Consider the following 21,471-nt stretch of genomic DNA (forward strand, 5'->3'; position numbering starts at 1 on the left):
TGAACAGGAAAGACCTGCCCACAAATCTTAGAAGCAAGACTCAGTCCTGACTTTGAAGGAATACAAAATGACAGACAGAAATCTGGATCCTTCTAAGAGGCACCAAAACATCATTACTTTTAGAACTATTTACAAACAAGCTTTCTATTGAAAAATTAAAGACGGGGAAGGTGAATAAGAACGATGTATAATGAATGACACACATATGAAGATGCCATGACAAACCCATTGCTTTGTATTCTAACCTTAAAAGTCAGCTTCAAGGTGAGAAAATATAGTTAAAGTCTACACAAAATAAGATAGGGGCAGTTAGTTATTATTTATAGGGCTGGCAAAACGGACCAGTAGGAAAATGCACTTGCCACTCAAGCCTGGCGGCCTTGAGTTCAATCTGCAGAAGCCATGTCAAGGTGAAAGGAGAGAGCTGACCCCACAAAAGTATCACCTGACTCCAAAAGTGCCGTGGCATGAACTCCTACATACGCACACACCATATGCACAGGCATAAAAATAACGTCTTTAGCTAAAATTTTAAGACCATTCTTTATGTGTCTCTTGAAGGAAAGAACACTCTGCAATTGTTAAGCGGTAGCTTCTGCCAGCATGTTTACCGGTGTAATCGGAGACACGTGCCTTCTGAAAGTCCTCGAGTAGACAGGAATTCAAGCTGCCACATGCATACTTGATGTCTTCTGTGAGAAAGCCCTGGTAGTCCAGCTGTCATTAAACTTTATCTACAAAGGCTATTCTTGACCAGAGAATAGATCCACTCCTCCCTGTCCTGCCCTTGTGCCAAAGGCTTTGAAACCAGGCAAGCTCTCCTCTGGAGCATGCCTTGATGGGCTGTTCTCTTTCTGGAACCACAAACCCAGGTAAACTTTTCCTGTTATATAAGCTGTCTTGGTCATGGTTTCTCAGAGACAGGGTTTCTCTGTGTAGTTTTGGTGCCTGGCCTGGATCTCGCTCTGTAGACCAGGCTGGCCTTGAACTCAAGAGATCCCCTGGCTCTGCCTCCCGAGTGCTGGGATTAAAGGTGTGCACCACCGCTGTCTGGCCAGGTCATGGTGTTTTTTTGGCAGCAAAAGAAAAGTAACTATAATACACTGGGCCAAATCCAGGGCTTCACACATTCTAGACAATTGCTTTACCATCAAGCTTTATCCCCAGCCCTCCTTCTCCAAAAAGAATAAAAAATTCAGAAACTGCCTCATTAAGTGGCCCAGGCTGGCCTTGAACTCACTTTGTAAACTAGACACACCTTGACTTTGCAATCCTCTTGCTTCAGCCTCCTGAACAGCTGGGATTACAGGCACAAGTCAGTACCAGCTGGATTTTCAGCTTTTTGATGTTTGTATTTTCTTTGGCACCTAAGAGTTATATATGTGTGAATACATATTAACTATTTCACTCAATAATTTATTGAATGTAAAGATCAAGTCTATCTGCACTCATGTCCTATAAAAGGAACAATGATATTCTCTGGCCATCACCCTCATTTAATAAACACCTGAAGATAATTTCTTTGTTGCTGTTATTAAGGTTAGTCTGGAGTTAACAGATTGGATCAATCCAGAAAGTTTCTGAAATTACTGAAAGAAATCACGGAAGGATATAAAGCTAATTGTTTTTTAGTTTTAAGTCCACTGTGTTTTTGTTTGTTTGTTTGTTTTGGATAAAAGCTTAAAAATATCTTCAACAGTTATCACACACAGCAGCTCATGACCATCTATAAAACCCTAGTTCCAGGGGTTCCCGTGCCCTCTTCCAGCCTCCATAGGCACCAGCATTCACATTATACACATATACATACTGTCAAACACTCATACACACTAAATAAATATATTTAAAATTTTTAAATCATTAAAAATCAATTGATGTACTCTCTCAGATCAACAGGCAAAAGAAAAATCATGTAAGCCTTGCAGGCAAATCTTTGTAGGAACTTTACTCATTACAGGCCAAACATATAAGTAACCAATACGTGGTCAAAGGAGGCAAACCCGACAAACTAACTGGTTACATGTATACAGTAAAATGTTGTTTAACATTACAAGAGCTACCACATCACAAAATGAATATAGCTAAGTAAAAGGCCAATAGGAAAAGCCTACAGACCACGTGGTCCTAACCCCATGGCATCCTAGGAAATGCAAAACCATTATGAAACCATTCATTCCGTGAAGTATGACAGACACAGGACACAGAGGGAGCCTGATGAAACCTACAGACTGGCTAATAACAATCTATGAATAGACCCATTCATTTTAACAAAGGAGCCACACCGAATGCAAGACTGTAACAGGGAAGACTTCACATGTTCATACATAGAGGAAGAAGACCGGAAGTTATATTGAAACTGTAGTATCGACTCAGTTTAGAGAAGCCTTTAAAAATATATACAATTGTAGAAAATGAATTTGTATATAGTAGTTCATTGTAACTGTAAAAGTTTTGAGCATTCTGAAAATGTTCACAGTAAAATATTGTAAGAAAAGAATAATGGAACGTCCTTTTACATATGTATTTTAAGTTGTTAAAAGCTTATGTGTTAAATAAACACAAGTTATCAATAATGCCTCAAAAAATTACTTTAAACAACAAAGCCACACCAAGTTAATAGAAAAGTCCTTATTTTAAGTTTTTTCTTTCTTAATGTATTTCTACTAACCCTTTGAGAATTTAAAATAGGCATACTATGTATTTTGATAATATTCATCCTTATTCTTTCCATTAACCCCTTCCAGAAACACACACACACACACACACACACACACACACACACACACACACACACACACTCCCCTCAACATCCCATCCTCTTTCTTTTGTATAACCCACTGCAGTCAGTTTGTGCTGATCACGTAGGCTTGGGCATCGGGCAATCCACGGAAACATGGTCAGCCTTCCCTTAAAGAAACTGCCTCCCCTCCCCCACTATTCTCAGCTGTGGTGGGAGTCATTTTAAGTCCTATGAGGACTTTGTTTTGTTTTGTTTTGTTTTTGTTTATCTTTTTCTAAACATTCCTTTAGATTTTGAATTTAACTGTGTTAGTTTTGTAAATCTGGAATTTTCCTCTTGTAGAGTTTGTATTCCCCATGAGAAATAGTTCTGTTATTACTAAAAATTATCATTATTGCATAAACAGTACTGAAATGTTAGAGAAAGTTTGGAAAACAGAACAAAAATAATTATATTCCCACCATCAGAACAGCCATCTGTACGAATCCCCTTCCCATTTTTTTCCAACGTTATTAAGAATAACTACATGGATACAACCTACCTGTGGAGTCTCCTGAGTTCTCTCTTAGATCTCCAATTTACTGTAGGTGCTAAGAAAACATCTCATTTAATGTTGTTATCTCATACACAGTTTCTGAGAACCCAGTGGAAGTTTGAAGAAAGTAATTAAAGAGTGACATGTTGGCAATCTCTACTTCGTCTACACCGACCACTCTCCTGTGTGGACAGTCTGCATAGTTTTTCCCCATGCCAGTGCGGTCCCAGGTTAGAAAAACAGACTATCCAGTCTGTCGTGGCTGAAACGCAAGGAGCTCAGAATCCCAGCATGCTTTACGTGACTGCCACCTCCTAGACAAGAGGAGAGGAGGAACAGTGATGGCCCACTGAGGCAGTGATGGCTGAGGCTGCAGATGCTGGCTCCAGCAGCAGGCTGAGGGGTTCAGGGGGCAGTGACTCAGCCAACAGCAAGCAGATGGAAGGACAGAGCCTGGAATTGAAAAGTGATAAACAACTTTGTGATAAGCTTTCTCGGTCCTCTTCTCTTTCCAAGTGCTCCTCTTTGTGATTGTGAAATGGCTGCACTGTTCTTTTATGCTGAATAACAGATTCAAGATGTGTAACATCTACAGGAGAGTGAGAGATTGAGAGCTGGTCGAGCCAAGTTTCCCACCTATCACTGCGAGCCTGCAAACACGCAGAGAGAGACAGAGACAGAAACAGAGACAGAGACAGAGACAGAGACGGAGATGGAGAGAGACAGAGAGAGACAGACAGAGACAGAGACAGAGATGGAGAGAGACAGAGAGAGGGGGCGAGGGGAGGAGTGCATGAAGCTGCCTGGACCTCAGGAGGCAGAAGCACAGCCAAGTCTGCAGCATAGACCTGAGCTCCCAGAATATCACAGACAGACACAGCAGCAAAGAAACGTGCGAGACTGTGACCCCGAGAAGGCCAGCTGTGGGCTTCCGCTAGGCTTGATCTCTTTCTTCTCTTGAATCCATGTTTGTTTTCCTCACATTTTCCTGCTGTTGCCACAGAGACCAATGCTAAGTAATAACAGCAGCCAAAACTTCCCACAGAGCTTGAAGCAGGCGCATCTTTCAGTCACCGTCTTAACGCATCAAATCTGTACCCATGAGCACAGCCCTGATCCGTGGGTAACTGTTTTCTGACAACACCGCACACAAGAAGTATTTCAGCTAAAAAATAAACAACAAAGAAAACAAAACAAAAACAACATCTAGTGGTGAAGAAAGAACTAGAGAGAAAGAAGGGGAAGTCATTTAGACAGTCCCAGCAATGTTTCTGGTCTCCCTGCACCAAACACTGTTGTTATTCTTTAATTAGCCCATGGGCTTTCCGGGGCCTTTTCAGTCATGTGTGTTTTCTTTGAAAGATGGTTAGTTCTCCTTGTCTATAAGAGAATCACTGTGTTTAGTAAGTCACGTAAATCGTGAGCTGTCATGAACCTCCCCCCCCCCCACTTCTCCCATCTCAAATGCCACTTTAAGCCTTAATGAAAAACTGTAGACTCCCTCCAGTGTAGAATCCATTTAAACAAGTACTCTACACAAGCACAGAACCGCTGCATGACATGGAGCTTCAGTGGGAACCACCCCTGCAGACTCAGGTATGTGAACATCCCTTGGAGGCAGCGCGGTTTGAGAGGGTGCTAGAAACTTCCGGTGCAGCAGCCTTGCTGGTGGAAATATGGCGTTGGGGGCGGGCTTTCCGGCCTTGCAGCCTGGCCCCACTTCCTGCTCTTTCTCTCTGTTTCCTGCACGTGTGAAATGCAATCTCTGCATCCTGGCTGTCTGGCAGGCTTTCGTTCCTTTCCTTACCGGCCATGGTGGACTGTAGGCCCCGAACCCCCGACCCCGGAACTGGGTGGCCTCCAACTCCCTGTGTTGCCGAACCTTGAAGGAACTGCTGATCCTCTTGCTTCCACCTGCCCGGGGGGCCACCACACCCACTTTTATGTGTTTATGTGGTACTGGGCATTGAACCCAGGGCCCCATGCACTCGAGGCAAACACTCTCCAAACGTGGCTACCGCTCTACCCCAGCTTACGCCTTTTTAAGATGTGTTTTATGTATGTGTGTGTTTGTACGCATGTGTCTGCAGTGCCTGCTGAGACCAAAAGGGAGCACCGGATTCTGCAGAGCTCCAGTTACAAGCTGTTGTGAGTCAGGACGCGAATGCCGTGGTGAATGTCGGTCCTCTAGAAGAGCAGCAAATGCTCATAGCTAAGCAGAACTCCAGCCATTCACTTTTTTTGATAATCTAAGTAGCCAATATTGATAAGTGTCCTGGAGATTGAGAAATTACTACCCACTCTGTGGTAGATGATTCTAATTTCAGGGCCTCATTTTTGATTTCTCACTTGCAACCCATTTTTAAAAAAGAAAAAAGTTTCTCCACTTTTTATGTGTTGAAAACTTCATCGGATTTATTTATTGTCATCTTACAACCAAAGAAGACAACCTTTGCTCCCTGATTCAAACTTGCTCACTTGAGTAAATCTGCCCTTTTTTCTAACAGCCAATCCAAGTCCCTCCCAAACTCTGAAGCTCTCAGCCCATGGGGCAGAAGAGAAAGGCGTGCCTGATTTCAGAGGTGTGTGTATAAGTAGAAAATGTCTGCTTGCAAAATGAGGTGAATTAGCTTTCTTGACCTTCCTGTCAGTTGCTGGATGGCATGGCTCTAAGTGCTGTCTAGATTTTTTAAAGGCCCCATGAGACGTGATCCTCACCAGAGGACTGTGACCCTAACTGTCTCTGGGGCGCCAGCACACTTCTCAGCCACAGGGCTGCTTACCCACCTTTGCAGAGTTGAGAGCCTTCACCTCATCCAGGCAGCAGAGCACTTACCTCAGGAGATGCGGCCCTCAGCATGGGGTTTCCCTCGTTTTTTAATTTTTGACTAGGATTCACACTGAGAGTTAACATTTGCACCAGCAAGATGGCTCAGTGGGTAGAGGCGCTTGCGGCCAAGCCTGACGACCTGAGTTCCAACCCCAGAACCCAGGTGGTGAACAGAGAAAACACACACACACACACACACACACACACACATACACACACAAATGGATGTAATAACACTTTTAAAGAAGAACCATAGCCTCCATCCCATCACCATACTCAGGTGTGATCCTCATTAAACGTCTTCCTTCACATATTCAGTAAGTTATTGCATTTTATTTTTTCTATTTTTCCCTAGCATTAATTCAACTTACTAGGTAGACTTCAGCAACCTTCTAGGATCAAATGAAGCTCGGAGCCACTGGGACACTTGACACACAAAGGGGCTCAGGGCGCCCAGGACGCTAGGACAGTTCTTGTAGAAAGTGAACAGTAAATCTGCATCAAGCTCCAGGTGACATCTCTTCCCCACGGTCTCTGTTTGGAGCGTGTTCTCTGCTTGGCCAGGAACATCCTCAGCTAATGAAGGGCCGGCGATGACACTGGCACCCCATGAATACTTCAGTCTATAGCTTTAAGTACTCAAGAGTTCATCCAGGAGTGTCCCCCAGGGCCCCCGGCGCTGGGTTTTAAATCAATACTCTCTGCCTTTGCTTAATTTTTTCTCTTCCTCCATGCTACATATTTGTTCGAAACATAACCTTTAGACAGTTTAAAAGAAGGAAGAGAAGAGGAGTAGTTTCCTTCTTTCATGAAGGCCAATTTTCAAAAATAAATAAAACAATCCACACTCCTAAAACTATTGGGTAATTTTCTATTTTTGAATGCATTTTTAGAATAAACTTCAGTTTCACTTTCTAAGAATATATTCCTCCTAAGGAAACATGTTTTACCCCAAGAATATAAAAACCACAAAAACACAGCTCCAATTCCACTTCAGAATCAGCAACTGGCAACTTGACTAACCAGAAGTTTCTATCGTTCCCTGCCATAACTACTGTCTTCACTAACTGCCTTGCATTTCCAGCATCTGCTCATTTATTTCATTTGCTCATAATTAAATTCTGGTATCTAACTATTAGAGCTTAAAAACATCCTGCACAATGAACCATAAACAGGTCCGCACTGGCTCTGTACTGTAAGTGTTACATTGCTGGACAAGAGCCCTATTCAGCACGAAATGACCGCAGGCCATGCTTGAACCCAGCACAGTTCAAGTGCAGAACTGTCAGTGAGATCAGACATGGAAGTTGGCTGTGCACTTCAGGCCAGTGACATCCAGGCTTGCCCTTCCCAGGTCTCCCCTCACTTCCCAATAGCCGTCATGAAGGCAGTTGATTTTCTTTTCAATGCTGGGTTCATGCTGCCCTGCATGGCTGGGCTGTCCTCCCAAAGGCAGCTCACTACAGTTGCTCTAGTGATGTCTCCACCAGCTAAACTCACCTACCACAGTTCTCTGCTCATCTCTCTGTTCTTTAAGATTCCTGTAAACAAGAATGTCTGCTTCCAGACCCTTCTGTAAGGTCCCCTAGTGGTGCAAGAAGCCATGCCCAGAGAGAGTGTATCTCTGGGAAGGGAGCACCAGTTTCAGTCTCAGGGATAGACCATAAACAACTTCCAGCTAAATTCCTAGCTCTGGCATAATATACCAGAGTATAAATGCAGAGAAACAGAACATTACTCTGAAAACCAAATGAGCAAAGCACCTTTCTTACTGGGGGAAGGCGGGAGGGGCCAGGGAACCTCAGGTACAATCTGACTCCCTGAGCCTCAAGCAGCTGCCCAGGACAGACTTGGCTCTGCTTGGGTCTGCGAGTCTACAAACAAACACTCCAGGGGTTTTCCCCAAGGGATTAGCTTCTCAGGGCTCCTCTACTGCAGGACTCCTGTTTTAGGACACAGCCTAGCCTGTTCTGGACAGTTCTAACACAGGAAAACAGGAAACAGAGAGGGAGGGAGACTCCCTCAAGGGCACTGACTTCCACTGGACTCAACTGTTCTCCTAGACCTTCATATTCAAGTTCTGGGAGACCAAAGCTCCTCCCTCCCACGCTTCCTAACTGGAGGCAAAAGCTACAAAGATGTACAAGGGAAAAAAAAGAAGAAAAAAAACGATGTGCAAGGTATGATTAATTAGGGATCCAAAGTCAGTCTGGTTTAGATAACAGTTCTTTAGGTCTGTCTGGTGTAGTTCAACTAAGTCAAAGAATCGAAAGTCTAGCCAGAGATGTCAGCTCTAATGGATGTCTACTGCCTCCTGGTCAAGTCCAAGAACCATGAAGGATGTTAGAGGGCTGGCTGTTAACATCTGCTCACTAAAATGCCTTCCACACTGGAACTTAAGAATTTCCATTTCCTAACAAAAATGAAGGAAAATGAAACAATCTATCAAGTTTGGAAGTTGAAGTTTGTGGGAATGCCTACTTCCAATAAAACTGAATCGTCTCAGAACTAAACACACAAACACATTTGTTTGGCATAAAAGTGAGCTAAACAGTTGAATTCACTGTTAACCGTCTGAAATGTTTTAATAAATTTTCACAGCAGTATGACTCTAGAATGTCACTATTGGTAATCTTTCTACCTCGGGCTATTTAAGAATCTACTTAACAGGTGTGTGGATTTTAACTCCCTTTGTGCAAATCGTTTCATCCTCTCAAGATCATTCCAAAGATCTGCTAAAAAGATTCTATTGTTATAAAACCAGGATTTCAGAAATCTTTGCATTCTTCCTCCCAATTTAAATAGCAGAAAGTAAGTCAGGATGCGGTCACCTTGTTAGAAAACCATATCTGCTCCGAGGGGCCAGACAAGGCCAGGACCAAAATCCTTGACTTAAATTATCGTTTCTTTCTTTTATGAGAAAGAGCAGAAGAGACACTGGTATAATAATCTGGTTAGAAAAGATGACTGGTAAATATGATAAAATTCAAGCCACATGAAAAACACAAACACATGGATCTCCTAAGTAAACAGAAGTCAGCGAAGCTGGGCCCAGAGAAGGAGCAAGCAGGGCAGGCAACAATAGTACTGCCAAGGGAATGATTTCTGCAGATCCCCAAAGCAGAGCTAATAAATAACTAACATTTGATTATACCAAATTCCTCTTGGCTAAATTCCTTCAAGTTTTCAAGTGATGTTCAGCAAAAAGTACAGAAAGCAGCTTGTCCTTCCTGCCAGCACAGGGGCATGTGATGAAGTCTTGAGTTACAGCCACTGTAGACCACTGAGGAACTGCAGGACTCGGGCCCTGTCTCTCTTTCCCACTGAATCGCTTTCTACACCATTCACTCCTCACCTCAGTTCTATCCTGAGCTCCCAAAACACCAGAGCAACCGAGTATGGACAGACACCATGAGCCAGAGAGAAATCTCTGAAATATGAGCCAAAATTAACTTTCTTCTGCTGAGTTGATCTTCTGAAGTATTTTGTCAATGGTCAAAAAAAAAAAAAAAAAAGATTAAGACAGTAGCCAATAATGATATAATAAATGATTGGGCTTAATTTGAATCTATCTCGTAGCAAAGCCAGTGGTCCCAAACACAAACTAGCAAACAGCCTCAGAGAAAGTTACAAATTCACCAGAGACTGAGCACAGGGTCCAGGTCCGGGTCCGGGTCCAGGTCCGGGTCCACGCCAAAGTAACCAACTGAAGGCAAATCTTAGGGGCCAGGACAAGCCAGTTACTGAACCCAAAGTCTCTCACTTTCTCAAGTCAGCTGTGACCAGCTGCCTCAGCATATGTTACCTCAACAAAATAATGCCATGCCTTCCTGTGAGGGATTTCCACAGAAACTGGAATCTTTTCCAGACACTTAAAAAAAAATTACAAAATAAATTAAAGTCACTCTAGGCTCTGTGCTGGAATCATTGTCAGTATATTCTCAACATTCTTAAAACCTGAGTCTGTAGTTCAGGAGAACCCTACTTAGGGAAACTGGTTATATTTTCATGGAACACCTGGGATAATTAATTGGCCCATAAAAACTGTATGCTTACCACAGCCAAATAAAACAGACCAGACCTGGTTATGTACCTTCAGGATTGCCTGCATGTCATTTCTAAAGGACAGAAAAACATTGCTCAGACAGAATTGCATAAAGAGAAAAAACAAAGTAAATAACCAGAAATTGGAGGTGGAAAAAGGCAGGAAGGCAATGTTGGTGAAGGTTCAAAATGAAAGTTGCTTGCAAATAATTTACAGAGAATCTTCCATGGATTAGAAACAAAAGATGTGAAGAGTAAAGTCTGGAAAGCTGTGTCTCTCAGACTGACTCACAGTTATAGGCTTGAGCTTTGAAACTCACGCCCGCCCCCCCACCACACACACAAATACATACGCGTGTATATGTATATATACACAAAGACACTTGCATGTACAAGTATATACACATACTGTGATGATTCACTCTGTTAACAGATGTGTGTGTGCACGTGTGTTTACATACACGGAGAGAGTAACATGCAGACACAAACTGATATTTAATCTACTTTACATATATTTTTATTATTTTATGTGTGTGATATTTTGCCCGTATATATGTCTACACCACAAGCGTGTCTGATGAAATTGAAGGAGAGAAGCAGGCATAAACTCCCCTGGAGTTGGAGTTATCGATGGTTATGAGCCACCTTGTGGCTGCTGGGAACTGAACCTGAGTCCTCTGCAAGATCAACAAGGGCTCTTAGGAGCCACTCTCCAGCCTCAATGATGCCGACTTGCAAAATTTAAAATCACCTAAGAAACAAACCTCTGGGCATTCACAAATGTCTGTGAAGGCATTGTCAAAGAAGTTTAATTTAAGTGAAAAGACTCCCCTGAATGTGAAGAGCCCCATTCTCCAGGTTGGGGGCCCCCTGAATGTGAGGAGCACAGTTCTCCAGGTTGGGTGCCCCCTGAATGGCACTCATTACTCTGCTTCCTGAAGGGGAGCAGTGTGACTCCTGGCCAGGCCTTTGTATCATGAAATTGTAAGAAAGAAAAAACACCTTCCTTCAACTGCTTTTTTATGTGCTTTGTCTCACACACACACACATACACACACACACACACACACACACACACACACACACACACACACACACACAAATGCACATGACGGAAAACTGTAGAGCAAGGCTTTGACAAACCTGCCTCAGCCTCCCAGTAGGTCTCCATAACTTCCTACAGAAGCCAAAGCTGGGATCTCCCTAATAACAGCTCCCATCCACCCGACCCCTACACATCTACACATAGCTTTTCTTTTCAGTATATTATTTCATGGGCACATTTTCCTCATGTAATGACAATAATATGTAAACAATTCTATACCTTAGTTTTTCTCTCAAATTTAGATCATAAAATTTATATTTAATAGAAAAGCAATCAATTTAGTAAACTGTAATAGCACTTGCTTGCCAATCCTAATCATCTTCAATTACAAGTAAATTTAATTCCATAGCATGGGATCACTTCCTAAATTGCACAGTGTTATCACAGCCAATGCACTGCAGTGCTGTGCAGTATTAAAATAGCTGAAAGCCCTTATATCTCTTTAGTTGGAGATTTGTTTATTTTTATTCTTCTTAAGTGTGTGTGTGGAGGGGTGTGTGTGTGTGTGTGTGTGTGTGTGTGCCTCATGTGTGTGGGTACCCATCTGAGGGCATAATGCCTCAGATCTGCTGGAAGCAGAGTTACGGTCAGCTATAAACCACCTGACATGGGTGCTGGGAACTGAACTCGGGTCCTCGGGAAGAGTAATATGTGCTTTTTACCACTGAGCCACTTCCTTAACTCAAGCAGCAACTTTTAAAAACAAAACATTTTGACACATACAGATTCCAGATATATACTAATGTGATACATTCTGAAAAAGGATGGTATGAAAATACTAAAAGTTATTGTTTTCAATAATTCAGCCATTATGTTTCTGTAAGCACAGAGAAGTTTATATACACAGACACAAAACAAAGCAAGAAACCCCTACAAGCCCTAGCACAGGGCAGTCTGGAATCGGGGCTGAGGTCGTTCAGGCTGTGTGGTCTTTGGTGTGTCCAGCATGAGGGTGTACACAGTGCATTCCACATTGCTTGTGTATTCAGAACCAAGGTGTGACCCAGGGCGAGTGCTACCACAAACACCTCAGAGTCACTAGGCATTTGGTGCACAGATATATGTACAGGCAAAACACACATAGACTAAAATGAATAAATCTATTTTTAAAATAAAAGACACTTAACACTTAAAAAAATAAAAAAAGAAAAAAAAGAAAGATGCAGGGACTGGCGTCAGCAGACCCTGTGTGAAAACCAGCAGTCTGAGCATGGGAGCTAAAGAGGCTGTGTAAATGGCTTCTTATTTCTAGTAAAGTCCAGCAGAGGCTGTGGCTGTACCCAGCACAAGCACCCCAGCACCCCAGCATGTCAGGGCTTCCTAAATGCCTCATCACAACCTGAACACCACAGGCCTCGGAGGCGTTCCAGAAAAAATTCTTCACAAGATGAAAGTCATATTCAATCACCTAGCAGATACATGATCCAATTTCCTTTTAGTGAATTCGAGCCCGCTACAGATGTTGCTTTACATAAATGCAGTCTGCTCTGGTTCCCTTTACATTTCGTATGTAGAGTGTTTTAAATTACTTACACATAAATAGCACCTTCAGTCTGTGGACTTCGTATGATTAACAAAAAAATGCTCATATGGAATGAAAATATTTAACACAACAGTGTGAATACTGTGTGTACGATAATTTATTCATGTATAATGTATTTAAAGTGTATCCATTTCAACACAGAAGGCTAAATTAAAAGTGAAATAAAGTTTATCATCATAGAACAACCAAGAAAAGATTCCTTTTGGAGCATTGCAATAGCATTATTACTTTATCAAAATATGAGATGTGAGGGCTAACCAAGGGTGATAAAAAATTCTAAAAATAATGTAATGAGGCACAACTCTAAGTATATGAAAAAAAATCACTGAATGTTTAATAGGGTGAGTTTCATGGCAGTAATAAAACATAAAAAAAATGAATGGCATTTAAAGAAAGCATCCCCAGAAAATTAAAAATCAGCCCTTTGAGTTCGGTGTTGTGGTACACAACTTTAATCTCAACTCTCGGGCGGAAGAAGGTGGATTTCTATGAGTATGAGGACAGCCTGGTCTATGTAGAGAGTTAGCCGGAGCTACATTGTGAGACCTTGTCAAAAACAAACAAACAAAAAAAACCTTTGAAATGGTATCCTGAAAATAAGCTGTGTAATTCTTAATACAGCATTTTAACAGCAAGTCATAATCAGTTGTTCAATTTCACTTTTGTAGCAATCCCTCATATATCTGAGTCACTACACAATATTATAGTTGCTGAACAAAAGGTTCCTTTATTAAATTGTGTGTGTGTGCACATGTGTGTATGTGTGTGAGCATAGGTGTGATATTTGTATCTGAATGCAGGTGTGCATGTACCACAGTGCACAATGTGGAGGTCAAAGGGTCACTGCAGGGTCTGTTCTCTCCTTCCACTATGGATTCTGGGGATTGAACTAAACCCATCAGGCTTGCACCATCCCACTGGCCCAGGAGAAGATTCTTTAATGCAAATGTCGATTTGTTTATTCCCTTCACCTTCTTTCCTTCCTTCCTTCCTGTTTGAGATCGAGTTTCATGTATCCAGGCTATCCTCAAACTCACTATAAAGCCTTGAACTTCTGATCCTCCTACCTCCATCCCCCAAGTGCTGGGATGCAGGCATGCACTACCACAGCCAGTTTATGTGGTGCTGGAACTGAATTGCCCGGAGTCTCCTGCATCCTGGGCAAGCCCTCTGCCAAATGAGTCATATCTCCAGCCCACAAATAACAATTTCTTAATAAGCCTAATCTAATTAATCTCATTGTAGTAAGGTTCCACAGTATTCTAGTTTTTCTCAATGATTTTTCTTCCCATAGTTTTAGAATCAATCCCACTATTAAGTGGTCTGATGGCAACCTTTGACTTCAGCGTTTCCAGGTATTAGGTGGACACAATCTCTTTATCTGGCCATCTAATAAGCATATTCACTTCCCAGCATCAATATTATCTGGAGAGGAAAAGGGTGAGAACATTAATATTGAAGATCAAGTGTCATCCATTGCACTATATACTCTGCAGATGTCAAATCCAGTACAGAGCTGGAGAGATGGCTCAGCAATTAAGATCACTAGCTGCTTTTTCAGGAGGACCTAAGTTCAATTCCTAGCACCCACATGATGGATGACAACCATCTACAACCCCTGTTCTGTGGGATCTGATCCCTTTCCTGGGCTGTGAGGGCACCATTCATGTGCACATTTGATACACAGACATATGTGCAGGCAAAATACCCATGCACATTATATAAATAAAAAATTTTAAATATATTCAATACAAAGAAACATGTGCATGTGAAGTAAACATTATTCACTACTCTGGAGTGGGTAAAGTCACAAGAGAAGTGCAGGATAGGCCTACAGTTACAAACGACAGCTGTGGCACTAAAAAGGCACATTACTCACTCCAAAGCCCAGGCCCTTTCTACTAAACTGGACTAGCTCCTGCTGATGCTACTACGTCTTTCATGCACCTACCAAGTGCTAAAATATTCTAATGATCAGAGATGAAATGTTATTAGCCAGGCATACCTGTGAATGACAATGCTAAGCTCACCTGAGAAGCACGCGTTCCCCATGTCTTTTACCCAGATGCTTTGGATAAACTGCTGCAGTAGGTAGCTGTTCCAGCTTTGACCTTGAAGCACCACCCCAGTGAGGCAGCTGGTAACTGCCATGCCTACCTATGACCTGCCCCAGGGGCGTGGCCGAGACAGGAGCCCTTAAGACCAGAGATCCCTACGTGCCAGCCCTCTTGGCTCCTCATGATCCTGGATGCTGGACTGCAGACCACGTCAGAGTTCTCCAGAGAGCCCCTCTGGACTGCACCACACCTCTCCTGGATCCTGAACTGACCCCTTTACTGGCTGTAAGTTACCCCAAAATAAACCTCCTTTTAACTACCAGATAAACTACATGGAATTGCCTTGTTAAATCCCCGCATTACACTGGGTTGCCTTGAGCTAGCATATGCCATGACTGAAGTTGAAGGCACAATCCCCAACAGGAGGCAAACTGAAACTTCAACATGAAGATGCACTCTCGGTGGATGAGGCCTGGTCTACAGAGGATACATTGTAAAGATTATTAGATTTGGGATAGCGTTCTGGCAAGCTCAAAGAAAGGGGAAAAATTGGCAGAGTTGCAAGGTGAACTTGCCTGGTGGAATTGGGGATGTGGCACATGGCACCTGCTTAGAAGCTAACGTGGGCAGAATTGCGATGCAAGCAGCAAGATGGCTGGCACTGTAACCAGAGCTCTGCCAAGAAGCAGGATTCAGGAAAGAAATTCAAATTCAAACCCATTCCCTTCCCCTTCCTCATTTGTCCCTCACAAGCATTCTGTTGTTGCATACTGTTTACTCACTGCAGCGTAATATTCCACTCTCTCAAATCTCCTGCTTCTGCCTATAAATCTAGGGGAAAGATTCGCCACTTTCCTTAGAAATACATAAAACTTTACTAGACCAAAACACGCTAAATGTGAACTGTATTCCTCTTATTTTACATAATCCTAAATATCACTTTTCATTCAATTAACTCTGCAGTCTAAGAAGCAATAATGATTGAAAGGATGTTTTGAGCCGGGCGTTGGTGGCGCACGCTTTTAATCCCAGCACTTGGGAGGCAAAGCCAGGCGGATCTCTGTGAGTTCGAGGCCAGCCTAGGCTACCAAGTGAGCTCCAGGAAAGGCGAAAAGCTACACAGAGAAACCCTGTCTCGAAACCCCCCCCCCAAAAAAAAAGAAAGGATGTTTTGGAGAGCACCTTTTCAGTACTCAGAATTTTCTGCCCTCTAAGAACTGCCTAGCCTGCCGGGCGGTGGTGGCGCACGCCTTTAATCCCAGCACTCGGGAGGCAGAGCCAGGCGGATCTCTGTGAGTTCGAGGCCAGCCTGGGCTACCAAGTGAGTTCCAGGAAAGGCGCAAAGCTACACAGAGAAACCCTGTCTCGAAAAACCAAAAAAAAAAAAAAAGAACTGCCTAGCCCTAGTGACGGGAGGCTGTGCACACAGTAGTTACTGCTAAGACGTCCCTTCCAACACAAAGGCATTGCCTTTCCATTCTCACTGCAACCCGTTTTTCTGACCTTCTAACCCAGAAAAGTGCCTCAATGACCACCTTGTTGCAAAGGAACTCAGGAGAAACAGACACCATTCTAGAATGCCTACTAAGCTGTGGAACACACAGTGAAGAAAGTAGATTGGAATAACCAGCCAGGCTGCCTCAGCTGCACTCCGATGAGCACCAAGGCACCCGTTGAAATTAGCACAAGTACGATTGCCTTCCTGAGGACCAAGTCCCTGAAATGACCTTAAAGAGCCATAGTCTGAATCCAGCTCCTAAAATTAATTACAGCTTGGTTGAAAGGCGTCTGCTCATTTACTTTGGGTTCTAAGGACTATCAGGAGCAAATGAATGGTGAGGTAATTACACATTCACACTTTTGACTGGGCTGCCCAATCCAGCAAGTGAAACCACTTCAGTGGAATGCACAGCACTCAACAGCACTCCAGAGTAAACAGCACCATGGACGTCACTTCACCTGAAGACAGCCTGACTGCATTTCAGATACCGCGAAGAGCCTCAGGTGATACTTCTCAGAGCATCTGCAAATGACAGTGTAAACAGGAGGGAACCATGGATGGCCTCTCCAATGCTGTGAATTTTCCCTTTCCTCTTTTCACTTAATTATTTTTCCCTACACAACCAAAACTTCTGAATGCAGAAGTATGCCTAAGTATACCAAGCAGAGACTGGCTCAGGAAAAGTCCATGGACAAGGCTGAGTTTAGGCAACAGATGGGAGATGGGGTCCATCATCTTTCCCACAACTCCTTTTCATTATTGCTGTCTTTTTAGAAGGGTCTTGTGTAGCCCAGGATGGCCTCCATCTTGCTACATAGCCAAGTTATCAAGTCAAGCCATGAACTTCCTCCTCATCCTCCTGCCTGCACTCCCCCCCACCCCCAAGCAGTAGGCTGTTTACTGACACAGGATTTTCTGTTTACCTTTAACACCTACCTCATTCCAGATCACAAATGCATGGTTAGCAGTGAACTTCACACTGAAGTCTGTGGCTATGACAGTACATGTCTACAGGGAACTGGACTAACCTATGCTACTTACCTCCCTAGCATATTCTACAACATCAGCTTGTGCCTCATCCCAACCACTGGAATGAACGCAATGCATCTTCTTGGGGTCTTGGGTCACTAGTGTCATAAGCATCTGCTTCTAGAAGGCCTGTAGTACGCCCAGTGAATGACTGGGGCAGTGGGGTTAGGCCATCAACAAGGCATCAATGCCAAAGGAGTCCCCACTGGGAAAAGCCACAAACACCATAGATGTTATCAACCATCTCTGTGAGAGGAAAATTAGTTTCAGCAAAACAACATCATTAAATTAATTATACAGAGTTGACAAGTTTTGTGTTGGTTTTTCGGTATTGTTTACATTAAAATTGTAAACTCATTTGCTTTTAAGATAGTATGAAAGTAATAGACAGAACTTGCTTCAAGCTTACGTACTGGCCTAGTTCGAATTGCTGGGATTAACCCCATTAGCAAGGGTTGCGCAGGTGGTCATTCAGTTTATACTTCCAGGTCACATTCTGTCACTGAGGAAAGTGAGGGCAGAAACTGAAGAAGAAATCATGGAGAAACACTGTTTACTGGCTCTCCATCTCACAGTGAGCTACCTTCCAACAGCTCTGAGAGATGATACTGTCCACAGTGAGCTGGGCCCTCTTACCTCAATTAACCAGTCAAGAAAATTTTTCACAGGCCACTCCTATGGAGACAAGCCCTCAACTGAGGTTCCCTCTTCCCACGTCTTGTCAAATTGACAACCAGCCTTAGCTATCATACCTATACTTAACAATCACAATACATAACTGAATATATGAGTCTCCGTTACAGTTGCTCTGTTTCAAATAACCCCAAACACAGGTTTAAAAAACTGTTAAGAGCAAACCAAATGCCAATTCCAGCATAAGCCCGAGAGGAAAGCCAGAATGGAGCAGGACTGGCCCGGATGGTGCCGAGCAGGCTGGAGGGAAGAATACTGACAGAGGGGTTATCTAGTCTGCCTATCATCTAATTTCAGTATCTACCGCGATGGCTCCAAGACCCCTGGAGCCACTGAAATCCAAGAACAGCGCCTATTGAAGGGCATATTGTTGGCATAGAACCCAGCCACATCGCACAGCACTTCATCTCTGGACTACTCATAATGCCTAATGCAATGTAAATATCCAGTTCTCTCCCGATGTCACCCCACTTCTCTTCTTACCCTCTACTTGAAGAACAAAGTCCATTTTGCTCTCAATGGTTCTTTAAATGCAAAGCATAGACAAAAAAAAGTATATGGAAAAGAATAAGAGAATAATACGGGAATATTTTATCACATATGAGCGATCCTTAAAAGAAAAAATAAGTAAAAACCTGTGATTTAAAGATTTTAAAACTGGCACCTGATAAAGGAATAAAGTTCACATAACATAATATTTGATAAGGGTGGAGTTTCTGAGTCACTCGGATTGAACCAAACTTGAGTCAGCACTATCAAGAACATTGTCAAATATCATTTACAGATATAAGGTATGTCATGAAATAAGCGGATAATCATAGGAGTAATAATGCTTGTAGCTGCTTGCCAGCTATCATACTTGGAGTTTAAACTCGAGTCAAGATGGATATGTTAAACCATCACCCTTTTCCTCAGAGTGGGTACAAAAATAGAATGGACTCATTTAAAGTGAAATCATGTAAGCCTGTCAAACCAAGAATGCTGGAATCTAAAGGCAAGAAGAGCAACCCAGCTAAGGCGTTCAAGACTAGCCTGGGCAACACAGTGATACCTCATCTCATAAAATAAACAAACAAATAAGTAAAAATGGAAACACTTGCAGCTCTTCAAGAGGACCTGAGTTTGATTCTCAGCACTCACATGGTAGCTCACAGCTGTCTATAAACTTCAGTCCCAGAGAATCTGATACGTCTTCTGGCCTCTATAGGCAATGCATACATATACTGCAGACATATACATGCAAGCAAACACATAAAATAAAATTTAAATGTGGTTCAGCTCAGTATGGTAATGCTATGCTGTGATTCCAAACTCAGGAAGCTGAAGCAGCTGGATTTCAAGTTCAAGGCCAGCCTGAACTGCATAGTAAGACTTTGTCTCAAAATACAAAGAAACAACATCAACAACAATTAAAAACCTACAAGATAAAAATATCTAATGCAATTAATAAGCAATCGTCCATACAACCAACTAAAGAAACCTGGGTCAGGAGACATGCATAGTTTTACTGGGACAGGCATGTACATATAAACCAAAAGAGAGCATGCACATGAGTGTAGTGCCATGTGCCAATAAACCTGGGACTCTAGAGGCAGAGACAAGAAGAGAGAGAGCTCGAGGCCAGTCTTGGCTGCCTAAGACTGCATCAAACAAACACATACACAGGAATGCATGCAGAAAAATTCTACTCATTAAGAGTAGAAATCAAACACTGCTATTTTTGGTTAAACCAGTTATATTAGAAAATCATTGTAAGTGAAATACAAGTTTAATTAAAAACCTAAAGTGGATCAGGGACACAACTACTAAACTAGTTGAAGACCTCCTCAGATCGGCAGGAGGAAAGTCAGGAGAGCCAGACTGGAGGAGGAGGGCTCCCTCGGTGGGCCTGGGAAAGCATAGGGCAAGTCCTTCAGACCTAGCCGCCTCAGAGTGCTGGCATCCAGCAGCCGCCGCTTGGCCTGGAGTGTCCTCTTCGGGGAACAGAAGTGGATTGGTGAGCAAACAGCAGTACTCTCCTATCTCACACATCTTTTGCTTCAAAAGTCCCCATTTGACAGTTGATGTGTGTCTCTGTGTGTGTATGTGTTGTGTGTGTGTGTTGGCATGCCTATGATCAACTGAAGTGACTTTTGGGAGTTACTTATCTCCTCCCACTAGGGGTTGCAGGCTATGAACTCAGGTGGTCAGGCTTGCGTGGCAAACACTTTTACCCAATGAGGAATCTCACCAGTCCTGGGAATTTATTGAATGAGAAATAAAACAGTTCCTTCCACAATGAGAAGAGTACTAACTGTGTGTCAGTTACAGTACTACATTCTAGAACAATAGCACGTTTATACATTCAAGGGCATAAGGCTGAATTCAAGAGGCAGGGTACCATCATGTCCAACCTAGGGCCTGCCCACAGGTTGCATTCTTCCCAGGACAGCTGTGAACGCAGATCCCATCCTCAAAAGGTTGGCCATTCCTGGTGCCCTCAGGGACATGTGAGAGAACAGCCCCAGAGAGGGTCGAGAAACACATGATCTGATTCACAAAGCTAGACTGAAGAATCCCAAGAAAGTATGTAATATCACCAGTGAAATAAAATACGTGTCAGGAAGTATTTTCACCTTGTGAAACATCAAATGTAGATCACCCACCATGCAAAGCGTGAGTCGGCCTGGCACACTGGGGAAAGGGGTGGCCCCTCTGAGGAGAAATCATGCTCCCCAGTGCTCAATAAGATTGGTTCTGAGACCTCAACCAAGATTTCAAACCAGAACCAGATACAAAGGGAGTTCACATTTGTGTAGACAACCACTCAAAGAACTGCAAAGAAGCCATATTTTCACAAACCATGTAAATAATTATTATCATAGTAGTCTCAAATTCAGATTAATTGACAATGGGCATAAACATATTTTCTTTATTCTGGAAAAATAACATGTGGTGCATAAATATTTGAGCACTGGGTATTGCTAAAACCAAAAGTGATTTGGAAGGCAATAATTTCAAGACATCTCTCTAAGAGAAATCCTTGCTAGTAATACAGTGTTCAAATATAGATCAGAGGCTGAGCGCTAAGTCTGCTTCAGGCAAACACAAACCCTACTCATGTAGTCTTCCCTCCACCACCTGAGCATGGACAGCACCCAGAGGCACCCAGAGGCCTCTCCAGACAACGTTAGTGCCTCATCAAAACCAAAGACCAAGAGTTTCGCCTCTGAAGCCGAAGCCTTCCCAAGCTTCTGTTTTAGACACAAATGGGCCCCAGGAAAGGCAATAGTTAAGCTTTAGCCGTGTAGTAATTCACTTGGTTCTCAGTGTGAGAAAGTCTGGAGTGAGAAACTTTTTTAAGTTGTAAAAATCGAAGGGTAAGTTCTGGAGGAGAAATGAGTAAAGAATATCC

General features: G+C 42.9%; 1 protein-coding gene and 1 long non-coding RNA gene across 4 annotated transcripts in view; both read right to left on the minus strand.

Annotated features, from left to right (window-relative positions):
* Positions 1-21,471, minus strand: part of Arhgap42 (Rho GTPase activating protein 42) — a 219,443-nt gene that overhangs the window by 196,601 nt on the left and 1,371 nt on the right. The gene's annotated exons all lie outside the window — the stretch shown is intronic.
* Positions 11,197-21,218, minus strand: LOC143274176 (uncharacterized). Its single transcript, XR_013052601.1, has 2 exons — positions 16,252-21,218; positions 11,197-16,075 (listed from the first exon to the last, which is right to left on the minus strand). It is a non-coding gene; the product is annotated as an uncharacterized LOC143274176 (long non-coding RNA).

Source organism: Peromyscus maniculatus, chromosome 7 (genome assembly GCF_049852395.1).
Source record: "Peromyscus maniculatus bairdii isolate BWxNUB_F1_BW_parent chromosome 7, HU_Pman_BW_mat_3.1, whole genome shotgun sequence".
In the NCBI taxonomy this organism is placed as follows: Eukaryota; Metazoa; Chordata; class Mammalia; order Rodentia; family Cricetidae; genus Peromyscus; species Peromyscus maniculatus.